Source organism: Ambystoma mexicanum, chromosome 2q, assembly GCF_040938575.1.
Source record: "Ambystoma mexicanum isolate Mex_15411 chromosome 2q, UKY_AmexF1_1, whole genome shotgun sequence".
NCBI lineage: Eukaryota > Metazoa > Chordata > Amphibia > Caudata > Ambystomatidae > Ambystoma > Ambystoma mexicanum.
The window spans coordinates 965,902,562-965,914,731 of NC_090924.1; the positions used below are offsets into that span (position 1 = coordinate 965,902,562).

General features: G+C 49.9%; 1 long non-coding RNA gene across 2 annotated transcripts in view; it reads right to left on the minus strand.

The window, feature by feature from the left end:
• The window catches only part of LOC138569044 (uncharacterized), a 275,355-nt gene that overhangs the window by 29,525 nt on the left and 233,660 nt on the right, over positions 1-12,170 (minus strand). The gene's annotated exons all lie outside the window — the stretch shown is intronic.

Below are 12,170 nucleotides of genomic sequence, written 5' to 3' on the forward strand. Positions count from 1 at the left end.
TTGTGCTCTTCATCCACGAAGTTGATTCCTGTACAAGAAGACGAAAGACAAGGTTAGGCAAGTCATTTCCCATCAGCCTAAAGTCGTGCCGCATTTGAACCGTGCGCGCAGCACTAGAAGATCACTCACCTGTTACAGGACTACCGTGGATTCATTCCTCGTTCTCTCCGATGGCATCTCAAGCACTGCAACTGCTGCAGGGTCCGCAATCTCACCTACACGGAGAGAGAGAGAGAGAGCAAAAGAACAACGTTAAAGACGGAGAGAACAACAAATACAGCGAAAGCAGGTTGAAAGCAAACAAACTATACAAATACAGCGAAAGCAGGCTAAAAGCAGACAGAAAGCAAACAGGTGGGGAAAGAAAGACAAGCAGAAGCACTCACCTGGAGAGCATGGATTAGTCGTAGCTGGACTGGACTACCACGTGCAGGGACCAGTGAAGGAACTCGGGCCCAATCTGACAAGCGCCCCTGCCAGAAGTAGCAGGACGGAGAGCTCATCAATAATAATCATCAGGTGAGCCTTCTAGGGGCAGCACAACCCGCAGAAATCACATCCTCGGAGGAAGGGTCTAGAAGGGGACCTGGATCACAGATTGGGATTCTCACGTCCCTTTGTATTCACACAGGAGCCGTCCTAAGCAGCGCTGCCTATTGCTGTAGTTCACGGGATAAGTGCAGAGGGAGAAGCTAGACGAGGGGAAGCCTAATCCTCGGAAGGGCTGCAACCGTGCCCCAATGCCTCCGCAGAGACCAGGTGAGCGTAACAGAATGCAAAGCCTCTACGAATCTCTGCCTGGGCGTTATGGAGACTTCCGAGACAGACCAGTTGGCCCAATTACTGGGAGAATTACGAGCTGAAGTTCACACATCAAGACAGGAAACCAATGCCCTAAGTAGGGATCTCATTGTGAACCATTAGCGTACGGATGAACTAGCAAGACAGATGCTCCAGGCGCAGGCTAGCCAGGTTCCATTACCAGGGCTTGCCTCTTCTGCTACACCTTCACAGTCACCGACAGTACAGGTGGTTCTTCCAGGGGCGGATCCCCTGGCCCCGGCCGAACGTTTCACAGGCGACCCAAATAAGTATGCCCATTTTATGAATCAATGTCGCCTACATTTCCTGTGCAGACCTGGGGCATTCCCCAATGAACAATCTAGAGTAGCATTTGTACTCAGTTTTGGGAGGTAGTGCAGCGGACTGGTCAATATCCTTGGTCAACCAAGACGATCCTTTGCTTCGGGACTTCGGGGGCTTTCAGCAGGGAACAGAGAAACTGTTTGCACGACATACTCAAGGGCAAGCTCTGGAAAACGAACTGTTGTCACTCCGGCAAGGTAATCATCACATCACCTCCTTCAATCGTCTTATAGCTCAGACAAACTGGCCAGAAGAGAAGAGAACTACGCTCTTTTACAGAGGGTTGCGAGGAGAACTTAAGGATGTGTTAGCCAAAGTAGTGAATCCCCCAAATGGATGTGCAGAATACATTGACCTGACAGTGCAGCTCGATCACAGGTTACAGGATCGGAAAATGGATCGAGCAAAAGCAGGACTGTCGGTCTATGTACAGCCCTGTGAGAATCAAACCAGGTCACACGATCAGTCTGAATCAATGCAAATCGGGGGCTTGAGAAGTTCGCCCACCAAGGCAGAAAGGGAGAAAAGGAGACAGCAACAACTTTGTTTATAAATGCTAAAATGTTAAATGTTAAAGGTATTTGTACCGCGCACCGTCACCAACGGAATTGGTCCCCAGGCGCTCTGGTGGATCTGTAAACGATAAGGGGGGGGTTAGTAAGGTGAAGAGGGAGTAGGATAGTGAGAGGAGTGGTGTTTTGTTGGCAGCTTCAACTCGTTATACACCGGATGCTGAGCTTTGGTGAGGGTATTGGATCGGTGTCAGTCCGCGTGTGCTGTTGCTCCGGCTTATGTGTTGTTGCAGTGTTGTGAAGTGCGTGCGGCTTGTGGTGCGAGAGATGGTTGTGTGAGTTTTTGAGTGAGATAAGTATGCAGAGTTTGAGGTTATATTGGTTAGTGGGTTACCTGGCCTTTAGCATGCTAACATTCACAGTATTGTCTAAGCGTGGCGCTTGTTGGCCTTCACAATCCTATCTAGAAGCGGCGCAGGCCACTGTTCAGAATTCTATCTAGGTGTGGACATGCTAATGTTCACAGTTCTACCTAAGTGTGGACATTCTAATATTCACAATTCTATCTAAGTATGGACATGCTAATATTCACAACTCTATCTAGATGCGACGCAGGCCAATGTTCACCATTCTATCTAGGTGTGGACATGCCAACATTCACAATTCTGAGTGTGGACATGCTAATATTCACAATTCTATCTAAGTGTGGACATGCTAATGTTCACAGTTCTACCTAAGTGTGGACATGCCAACGTTCACAGTTCTATCCAAGTGTGGGCATGCTAATATTCACAGTTCTACCTAAGTGTGGACATGCTAATATTCACAATTCTATCTAAGTGTGGACATGCTAATATTCACGATTCTATCTAGGTGTGATGCAGGCTAGTGTTCACAATTCTATCTAGGTGTGGACATGCCAACATTCACAATTCTATCTAAGTGTGGACATGCTAATATTCACAATTCTATCTAAGTGTGGGCATGCTAATATTCACGATTCTATCTAAGTGTGGACATGCCAACATTCACAATTCTATCTAAGTGTGGGCATGCTAATATTCACGATTCTATCTAAGTGTGGACATGCTAATATTCACGATTTTATCTAGATGCGACGCATGCTAATATTCACGATTCTATCTAAGTGTGGACATGCTAATATTCACAATTCTATCTAAGTGTGGACATGCCAACATTCACAATTCTATCTAGGTGTGGACATGCTAATAAGAGAGGTGAGATAGAGTGGCAGGGGTTTTCTGGAGTAGAGCGATTGCTCTACTCCCCACCCATGCCACACTCACGGTTTTTGTTGGTGTCTGTTAGCTGCTAGCTTCCTTGGCGTCCCCTGCAGACACATCTTGGGGCCGTCCTTTGCCTCGGGGTCCTTCGCCGCAGGGCTGCCGGGCAGAGGGCTGCCCTAGGGTGTCCTTGATGTGGGGTATGTGGACCAATCCGGATGGAGTGGGCGTGTTGCGAGGCGGGCAGAGGGAAACCAGGAAGGGGTGGGAAGGGGGAGAGGGACCAAGCGCTGAGTGCGCTATGGTGCTTTTAAGCACCTTTACAAAGTGAAATTGCTTTTTTTGGGAGAGGTGGGGGTCAGGGGACTCCTTAGCTGGCCCTGGCCTCGCCACGGCCTCCGTTTCCTTTTTTTTCAAAAAAACTGACCAATTGGGACAAGGGGAGGCAGGCAGAGGGAAACCAGGAAGGGGTGGGAAGGGGGAGAGGGACCAAGCGGCGAGTGCGTGGTAAGGCAGGTCACTTCCTCCGAGAATGCCTGGTGAAACCATCCAGGAAAACAGTGGGAGCAACTGACAAAAGTGAAGTAGAAGAAAAGGACTCGGGGAAACTCCAATGCCCGGCAAGCGTAGGGTTCCACTTATCGAGCGGTGAAAAGGAACCAATACAAACCTCACACCTAATCATCCCTGTACTCTTGGTAAACCACAAACAACCGTCAAAGATACATGCCTTGGAGGCATGCATTGACAGCGGTGCTGGGCGGAATTACATTGACCAACTTCCGGCTACTCGAATAGGCCTTCCTATCCGACAGAAGCAAACATCGGAAAATGTTACAGCAGTTGATGGATCTCAGCTATCATCCGGCCCAGTAACGCACTACACCGAGAAGGTTACACTTCTGTGTCAGGACGGTCACCGAGAGGACATCACCTTCGATTTCATCGGCGCTCCTCAGTTCCAGATGATATTGGGAATGCCCTTGCTGGAGACCCACAATCATAAGATTGACTGGTGTAAAAGGGTTCTGACCTTTCCACGAGACTGCGTCGACACCTGTTACAACATAGGATGCCCATTGAAAGGTTTCACTGACACAGGATCAAAGAAAACAACCGTACTGGGCCTCACAGGTTCGTTACCACCTGAATACCTGGATTACCAAGATGTTTTTCAGAAGGAGCAAGTGAACACCTTACCTCCGCACAGACCATACGACTTCCGAATTGATCTCGTACCCGGAGCCCAAGTTCCTGTAGCTAGATTTATGCCTTAACAGAACATGAAAATCGACATCTAAAAATGTACCTTGATCAGTATCTGGCAAACGGCTTCATCCGTCCGTCCAAGTCGCCTGCATCTTTGCCCCTCTTTTTTGTGTGGGAGACTTGAGAACTTTTATCGACTACAGGGCACTTAATCAGATCACTAAATAAACCGTACTCCTTGCCACTTATTCCTGAACTCTTGGATCAAGTCAAAAAAGCTCAGATTTATACAAAACTAGACTTGCGAGGGGCCTATCATCGGGTAAGAGTAAAAAATCGGGACGATTGGAAGACGGCCTTTCGTACAAAATATGGCCTTTATGTTATGAGTACCGGATCATGCCCTTTGGGCTATGTAATGCCCCTGCAGCGTTCCAATTCTTCATGAACAACGTGCTCCGCGAACTATTGGACGTCTGCGCACTTGTCGATATCGATGACATTCTCATATACTCAGCCACCAAGGAGGACCACATCAGGCATGTTCGGCAGTATTAGAAAAACTACGGCAACATCAGTTATATGCCAAACTGGAGAAGTGCTTCTTTCATGTGACAGAAGAAGAATTGCTCGGGTTTGTTCTCATACCACGGGGCGTACGCAGGAACACTCGTAAGGTAGACGCTATTCTCCGCTGGCCTTCACCAACATCCACAAAAGGAGTAGAGTGTGGTCGGGTTCGCCAACTTTTATCGTCGATTTATTCCTGTGTTCTCTCAGATTGTCCACCCAATCACCTCTCTGCTTCGAAAAAATAAACAGTTTCAGTGGTCTGCGGAGGCAGAGGAAGCTTTCAAGAAACTAAGACAAGCATTCACAACCGCACCAGTTGTATGACATCCTCGACCAGAAATACCATAAGTGGTTGAAACCGATGCTCCCAACGAAGCAATGGGAGCAGTCCTGTCCCAACAAGACCCCGAAACCGGCCAGTTGCATCCTGTGGCGTTCTGGTCTCGTAAGTTCTCTGCCTCCAAATTGAACTATGCTATCACTGATACACAATTGTTGGCATTTAAGGCAGCATTCAAGGCATGAAGACATTATCTTCTCGGAGCTAGACATACGGTTACCGTCATCACTGACCATCGTAATCTGCAATACCTAAAGACCGCTAAAGCACAATCATCACACCAACTTCACTGGGCCCTCTTCTTCGCAGAATACAACTTGGTTATTACCTACAGACACAGAGTACGCAACGGAAAAGCAGACGCCCTATCACGCATGAGTGAGGAAGAAGTGCATTCACTACACCAGACCCTGTGCCCATCATCCCTGAAGGACGAATCCTAAGCATGATAGCCGCAACCACCTCTTTAGATGACTTAAAATCAGGTCTGCGGACTGGCCACCAGTGGGCGCACGGACGATGAGCACTGCCGTGTGAGCTCCGCACCCTCAGGGCCCAAAAGTGCTTTGAGCCTCCGCTTTTGACCCCCCCGTGGAGAAGCAACTGCTGCCCGTGCCACCCGAATTGGCCCCCCACCCACAGAGCGAAATGTGGGTGAAAAACGGACTTCCCATCTCGGAGTAAAGTCCATCCGACAGCACTGCCCCTCCCCGCCGCATACGCAGCAGCCAGAAAGCGGGACGCGACTACGCGAAACATCGAGGAACCCGGCTCCCTCTACGAGCAGACTGCGAGCGGCGCAGGCCCTGCTGCAAACCCCCGTCAGTCGCAGCCATTCCACATGTCCCGCTTCACCTGCGGAGCGGACGACCATCTGGGGCAGGCGAGTGTGTCCACACTACGCGCGCGGCTGCCTGAGCAGCTACGGGCGAAAGGAAGCTGTGGAGAGGGTAAGTGCCCCCCCCCTCGGAGCATGCAGCGGCGCTTCGCCTGGCTTGGGGCCCTCCCTCCCCCCGGCACTCTCCTCATCAAGGGCCCGGGGCCGGAGATAACGTTTGGGGTGCGGAGAGGAACCGCCCCCACCATAACCGGGCCCCTGCGACAGGCGGCACGCGGCCTCAAGAGGGCCCCCACATCAAGGCCAGACACACAGGCCACTGAGGCGGCCCACGCATATATTGAACGCGGCCTACGCCTTTGGCCCAGCAGCTCCGAAGGACAAGCGCAGTACCCTAAAAGATTTTGACACTACAGCCAGCCACAGAAATCAGGGCAAGGGACTTGCGCCCGAAGTGAGGACAGTGCAGAGGGTTGGCCCCCCATCTATGGGGCGTGTACCCTCCTCTGCACAACCACCAGTCTTTCGCCCCCCGCCCCTGGGGCCTGAACCTTAATTTAAATTAAAAGCTACTGGTCAGGAGATCTCCCCCACGCCTACACCCAAGACCACGCCGGCAACGGAGCACCCCTCCCACTGGAAAGGCTCCCCCGCGCTGAGAGCTGGGCCCCTGTGCACTGCGGGCATGTGCCCTTCCAAGAGCCAACGTCCATAAGATACCCGCCTCCACTGGACCTCAACACTGTTAAACGGGTGCCCCCCAATAAACCAAGGCGCAGCACACACCCTGCCCCTCCTAAACTGCCCAGACTCCTCTACCAGAGGGCACCCTCCAACCTTGAGCCATATTCAGTTGGGTGGCTGTGGACCCAGGGACAAGCCTTGATTTCCGCTCTCTGGCTGAACCCTTAGTGGGATCTCTTGCCCAAACACCGCCAAACCCAACGTATGAACGCCAAGGAGAGACTGGCGGCATAACAGTTCTCACCCTCGCAAAACAGCTATTGCGCACCTGAAGTCGCCACTATGTCATCACCAAGACCCGAGGCAGCCTCCACCAAAGCGGACGTCGCCGATATCCTCAATGAAATGCGGAGTATGAGAGCTGACATTGGCGGCAAAATTGATAAAATAACCCAAAGGATGGACAAAATGGAGGACAGGCTTGAAGAAGTTGAGCACAACCAGACCTCGCTGAACACCCTAGAGACCCAAATGGACTTGCGACTCGCCGAACTCGAAGCCAGGGAAGAGGAATTTCGCCTAAAAATCGATGACTTGGAAAACAGAGAGCGGCGCAATAACATATGCATCTTCGGAATTCCGGAGAATGAAGGCGAGACTGAGTCAGACCTGAAAAGAACATTGCATAGCATAATGAAATCGCTTTTCAATGATGACTCAATTGACAAACCCAAAATTGATCGCGTCCACAGAGCTGGGGGAAAACCAGGAGGCCCGCGATCGGTGCTTGCCTGATTCCATTACTACGCAGACAAGGCCAGGGTCTTGGACAAGGCCAGAAACACTTCGCAAGTCACGTTGGGCCCGGTGCATGTCTCCATATATCAAGACCTATCCTCCCTCACACTAGCAATGCAGAGAAAGTGCCTTCTACTCACCAAAATGAAAAATGGGTCCAATACCGTTGGGGTTATCCCTTCTCGCTTTCCTTTGAATGGGAAAGCAATGCCATAAAACTAATCTCAGAAAGGGATATTAGGTGCTGCATATCTGACCTATTGGGTACCCAAGAGGAGGAACCATCACAGAGCGGAAACAGGCCAGAGGCAAAGGAATGGCACACCAAAGGTCCACGGAGAAAGAAGATGCAGGGCTCCAGGAAATATAGACGGATGAACGCCTCCCCGGACACCGAACATTAAACTCACCTTGTTCTTTTACTTGTTTCTCTCTTCATGGGGGCGCCTGACGACGGACATTAGATGATGTGATTCGATGCACTTTAGTGGGCCTTAAAGAAGGTGGAGGAAGCTGAAGTTTGTGTGCGGCCCGAGAAAGGGTAGCACGTAGCCGGTGGTGTGAACCGACATGAAAATGAAGGAGGGCCCTTACAAAGTTTTACCGGGGCCGAATATCGGGCGCAAATGACCGAGATCTTATTGTTGAAATGCAGTTCAGTTTGTTAACATGTTTACATATGCAGGGGGGAGTTGGGGGCTCATGGTTATGTTTTATAATTATGTGATTGGGACCGTTTGAGGTACGGTTCCCGTTGGTGGTCCGAAAACGATTGGGTGAATATAACCCAGCCGGATCGGACGCCGTATGGTTTGGGGGGGGAAGAGGGGGCTAGTGCAACTCGAAGGGTCGGGTGGAACAGATGAATACGAAAATGTGAAGGAGAGAAAGGCACACTTAACACTTTTGAAGGCTGAGAAACAAGGATGTTCAGCGGCCCCCATAGGGCCACATAGGAACCGGCTTACTTGTGAAGGAATAGGCATATGGCAGGCACTTAGAGCAGAGACATTGAGGCAGGCGCACTTATTCGGCTACCTCACACATTACAATAACAACAACACCTAGACATTACAAGCTACGCATATGCACACTCAATGTAAAAGGCCTAAATTCCCCCACTAAACGCTTGCTGGTAGCAAGAGAATTCAAGAGGTCTAACATTGATATTATGTTCTTAGAAGAGACGAAATATCAGAAGGGTAGCGAGAAGGGGATCCCCAGTGGTCTGGTGGGGCACACATATTGGAGTTCGGGTGTCCTCAAAAAAGCTGGGGTGGGGATTCTGATCCAGAAGAAACTCTGCATGAAGATCCTAAATTCCTGGACTGACACGGAGGGTAGAGCCATGTTAATAGTGGGATCCATTCAAAGCACAGTCGTAAACCTTGCCACAATTTATGCACCCAACAAAGGCCAAAAAACATTCCTCCTTAAAACGACCGAATGGCTGTTCAATAAATCGCAAGGTCATACTATTCTTGGGGGCGACTTCAACACATGGATGAGCAGTGCCATGAATAGGCAAACCGCACACAACGTCTCCCAACCTCCCCGGTCATAGGAACATGCAGAAATTAAAATGATACTTGCCCTCTACGGCCTCTCGGACAGTTGGCATCACTTACATCCAATGGACAAAGGATTTACCTTTCGATCCATCCCTCATGACATGCTCACAAGAATAGGAAGACCAAATGAGAATACTCCACACCGCAGACATACACCCCATTGCATGGTCTGACCATGACATGGTTGTGGCGGAACTAGACTGGGAAGGCCTTGCCCATCGCAATACTAAGTGGAGGTGCAACGAAACGTTGTGGTCGGATGTGGTTTTCAGGGAAGAATTGGAAAATGAAATCAAACAATTCTTCACGACCAATGATACGGGTGAAGTCACGAAAGTGAATGTATGGGAAGCGGCAAAGGCCACTTGGCGTGGGATCCTAATCGGGGAGGGGGCGAGGAAAAAGAGGGAACGCACCTTGCTGGAGGCTAACGTTAGAAAGAAATTAGACAAAGCAGAGAGTCTAGTCCAGACATCTCCTCAACATAGAGCTGCACACCTTGCGGAAGCCAAGGCATTACGGGAGGAGCTAAAAGCCCTGGAAATGAGCAAGGTGACCCAGACCTTACAATATCTGAAACAAAAGTACTACGAAAAAGGAGAGAAAGCTGATGCCCTCCTTGCGGCAAGGCTCCGTGCGCAAAGGGCAGAAAGATGGGTAGACATGGTAGAGAGGACAGATGGCACTCTCGTAGATACAACAGAATCCTCCCCGGAGGGCATACGAGAGGCATTTGTCTTTTTTTATGAAGATTTATACACCTGTGACCCTCCTCCCCCACCGGGGAGTGTAGATGCCTATCTCAAAGAGGCAGATCTCCCGGCACTCACGCGCCCGGAGGCGGAAGCTCTTGACACTCCGGTCACTGGGGAGGAGGTGGCTGATGCCATTAAACGTCTTAAGTCAGGAAAGGCACCTGGGGACGATGGCTTCACCCCCGGCTTCTACAAAACGTTCACTGCGTTCCTTACCCCCTTCTTGGTGACCCTATTCAACCACATCTTTGAAACAGGACAGGCACCCCCGTCCTTTGCTCAGGCCCTCCTAACGGTCATCCCAAAAGAAGGCAGAGACCCCAAATACTGTGGGTCATATCGCCCCATATCTCTCCTTAACATAGATGCCAAGATATATGCGAGAGTGATAGCGGCCAGATTAGAAACGCATTTACAGAAATTAATACACACGGATCAGGTCAGCTTTGTTATGGGGAGACAGAGAGCTGACACGATGAGGAAAACGTTACACTTGATACACACGGCACAGGGGAGGAATGACGACCCTACCCTCCTGTCGCTTGATGCCGAAAAGGCCTTCGACAGAGTCGATTGGGAGTTCCTGGAAAGGGTTCTAGTCTGGATAGGTCTTGGCCCCAAACTACGCAGCGCCATTAAGGCAATATACTCAGCTCCCCAGACCTCTGTAGCGGTGAACAGTGGCTTACCAAGGTGGTTCCCATTAGAAAGAGGCACCAGGCAAGGCTGCCCATTATCTGCTATACTGTTTGTGTTGTCTCTCGAACCACTGGCACATAAGCTTAGACTTGACAAAAGGGTGGGAGGAATTAATGTAAGGGTTCAGGAATACAAACTAGGCCTATATGCTGACGATATCCTCCTGCATACAACGAACCCCTTGAGTTCGATACCTGCGGTTATGGAAATAATTGGGGAATACGGCCAATTGGCAGGCCTGAAAATCAACACAGGGAAATCGGTCCTCCTCCCGTTAGACAAGAGTAGGGACTCAGAGGTTGAGCGATTTACACCCCTAGGGATGGGGATTAGTCTCACTACACTGCGTTATTTGGGCATCAATGTGTCTCGTGACCTGGGTGACCTATTTGAAGCCAACTTCCCCCCAAAACTAAGTACAATACAAAAAGACATTGAACGGTCGACAAGGCTCACCATCTCGTGGATGGGCCGACTGAACACCATTAAAATGGTAATCCTGCCAAAGTTACTTTACCTATTTCAGATGCTCCCCATCCAACTCCCCAGAGATTTCTTTGTAACCACCAAAAAAGTCCTACATACCTTCCTATGGCAAAACAAAAAACCCAGGGTCCCTGCTGCCTTACTTCACCTCCCAAAAGACGATGGCGGGGTGGGTTTACCAGACATAGAGCAGTACTATAGAGCAGCACAACTGCAAGTGCTAATCCAACACGTCAGACAACAAAAAGACCCTCAATGGATAGGCCTAGACAACTACTATCTCCGTCCTTTTATCGTGGGGGAATGGTTATGAGTACCTGGGCCCCATTTACGAAATAGCATTAAAAAATCACCCCATCCTCGGGACCATATGGGCCATATGGAAACCAAACAAAGGAATGAAAGGAGTCACAACACTCCCCCCTGGCGCATCTATGGGCCCCGGGCATTCGGGATGACGTTCCTGAACCAGGCAGTTTTGAATCATGGTACGAGGCAGGGCTTGAAAGGGCAGGCCAATTACGGAGGAATAACGCTTTCATCACTATCCAAGAGCTGGAGGAAGCCCTCGGCATAGGTCAGCTCTCAGTTTTCCAATACCTAAAACTAAAAGGTGTTATGACCCGGGAGGTCTGGAGGGAGGCGCTACAGAGAGATCTCACCCCGTTCGAAAAAATTCTAGACACGTACATAGGCTCCAAGGGACTCATCAGAGAAATGTATGCAGCACTAGTTGGAGTCAACACAACCCCCTCAATCACTTTGAAACATAAATGGGAAAAAGACCTTGGGAGACATCTCACCCCAGAAACATGGCTCAAGATTTGTAGAAGGACCTCGAAAACCTCTATCTCTTGTCAGTACAAATTGCATGGGATTAAGCTTTTGTATAGGTGGCAGTATGACCCACTCCGGCTAGCCAGGATGTATCAGGATGTGAGTCCTTTCTGCTGGCGGGGCTGTGGCCAGAAAGCGGACTACTGGCACATGTGGTGGGGATGTAGGGCGGTCCAGGCACATTGGTATGAACTGCTCAGTTGGATAAAAGAGCTTGAAGGAGAGGAAATCCAGAAGCACCCACTCTTGATCCTATTTAGTTTGGTCGAAACAGAAGAACAAACAATCAAATTGCCCATAATGACACATGGGCTCTTCATTGCTGCGAGGGCCTGCCTTACAACAGTGTGGAAAAGAACTAGTCTACCAACTAAAGCTGAGTGGATCAACGTCTCCCGTAATATTTTCAATATGGACAAGCTAACAGCAGCCATTCACGGTGATCGCACTTCCATTGACAATGAATGGTCCGAGTTCC